We start from the raw sequence: 2508 nt of genomic DNA, 5'->3' as shown, positions 1-2508 counted from the left end.
GCCTACAATTTTAGTCTTTTAGGTCTAAGGCAGAGACCGATTGTTTACGAAAGTAACTCGCCATTTCTTTTATTAAAGTTGCGGCTAGCTCTTTACAAGTGACACTGTTAAAAAAATCAAAAGATAATCGTTCAAAGAAACATGTTGATATTGAACAACATAGGTTAGAGGTGATACACTCTGGTATTTCCTCCAAACGATGAGGTGATATTACAGCATTAATCATCTATTACACGCTAGCTCCAGGGAATGGCTAATATTGATATCTTTGTGTCAATTATGTATTACGTGCATATAAACAAAACTAATCCTGTTAGACAGTGCGAAACCAAATATCACAACATCAAAAGTTCAACAAGATGAAAACAATTACTGTATTATGTGTTTATACTATTTCAATTATACAAATCAACTTAATAACGACTGAATTTGTTATCTATGACCCTTTTGCGTTTGATGATTGCAAACATTTTACACTTATATATTTTCTTATGCCATCATTTTTTGCTGCAATCATATTGTATTTTTCTGTCGTTTTCATAACTGCGTTATGTTGTTAGTTTGATGTAACTATATTACATTTCAGCTCTTTGGGCTGGAAAGGACAGCAGGAAAGGCGATTTAAAAGGAGTTGCTTTTTATGTAATCAGAACTAAAATAAAAGGATAGAAAACAAATCGATATCTTGCCCCTCTCAAAGTTAGCTAATAATTTTTGATTTTTAATATTGCTATAAAATAAAATTCTCACCTAGGTATTTGCAAATTTCGTAAATGTATCAAAATACGAACATTAAAAAAAAAACGCCCAAAAAAACATTGAGGGCCTACCCTAACATAGCATAACTAATATTTCCGCAATGCAGTTTTAATATGTAACGAACAGGCTCGTGACGCTGTAATAAAAAATCAGTTTAACCACTAACGTAACAAACTTCATTACCCACTAACGTAACAAAATTTAACCACTAACGTAACAACAGTAGAAAATGTTGAGATGTTTTTTTTTTATTCTTGTAAGTTGGAAATCTTCGACTTTTTTGAAGATTAGTTTTAATCCTGTTTTTTTACAAACCTATGTTTTAATTTGTGCAAATGTATCTCTTTACTTATAGCTATCAGTCGCCACCTTTCGTAAAGCGAAAAACAGCCATCTCTTAAGTGACCACCTCCCTAAAACGACCATACATCGTAAGTAATCAGCCTCATTAGAGACCACCTCACTTAAGGACCACTTCTCGACATAATCGACCACTTTTTGTAAGGGATCACCTTCTCTCATAAGGGACCGCGTCTTATAATCCACCCCCTTCCGCAAGTGACCCCCTTTTCTAAAGGACCACCACTTCTTATAAGGGACCGCTTCAAATAATTGACCACCTCTGGTAAGCGGTCATCTCTCTTAAATGACCACTATGGTCTCTTACGAGAGGTAGTCGATTATGATAAGCTTTCCCTTATGAGAGGATATGGTCGCTTACGAGAGGTGGTCCTTTAAAAGAGGTGTTCACTTACGAGAGGCAGTGGTCGTTAGAGAAGCTGTTCATTAGGAGAGGTCACTAACAAGAAATGGTAAATTATAAGACGCGGTCCCTAACGAGAATTGATGGTCGTTTAAGAGATGTGGTCACTTATGAGAGGTGGTCGATTATGAGAAGCTGAAGAAGATTAAGAGAGACGTAAAACATTGAAGGATAAACAGACAAACGTTGTCAGTATATTAGCCAAAAAAATCAGTTTAATTTAGGTAAATGTAACACCATTATTTATCTAGTCAAAGAGAACTGACGAACAAACAGACAAACATGACTGAAACTCAATTCCTAGATTTCCAACTTTCAAAACAAAAAAAAGTTTTTTCTCCTGTTGTTACGTTAGTGGTTGATTTTTGTTACGTAGTGGTTGATTTTTGTTACGTTAGTGGTTAATGGATTGTTACATTAGTGGTTGATTGTTACGTTAGTGGTTAATGTTACAATAGTGGTTGATTGTTACTTAGTGGGTTTTTTTTTTTACGTTAGTGGGCGATACAGGCGTGAGGGACTCAAGTATTCGTAGGTTTAAAAACGAAATACGTATAGACATATACATATAGCGATATTATTAGTGAACTATAATATCTGTATGGTATAAATAATCACGTTCATATAGGCCTACAATCTATACAATAAATATGTATCATTCAGAATTCAATGCATAGTGTGTAGTTGATACAAATTTGATTTATATAAGGATGCGCCTGAATCCAGTACTGTGCATCACAAAACTTTCCTAAAGATTCAGTACGAAGAAATACAGACTTAATACAGGACAGTTTGAACAGTACCAGCAACAAAAATGTGTGGAATCTGCACCACAGCGGCTAACAAAAGTATCAACTTTATTATGAATACACTGAGAATACAAAAATGCATACATTATTTTTATTTTTGGACTAATTAGGGTTTGGACTAATTTAGTGCTTTATAAATTCCCACGGATAGGCACTGCCTTAGTGGTTTTCGAATTT

The sequence above is a fragment of the Antedon bifida genome, chromosome 1 (assembly GCF_963402885.1).
Source record: "Antedon bifida chromosome 1, ecAntBifi1.1, whole genome shotgun sequence".
Lineage (NCBI taxonomy): Eukaryota > Metazoa > Echinodermata > Crinoidea > Comatulida > Antedonidae > Antedon > Antedon bifida.
The sequence above is the reverse complement of the archived record's forward strand: the minus strand, read 5'-3'. Positions refer to the sequence as shown.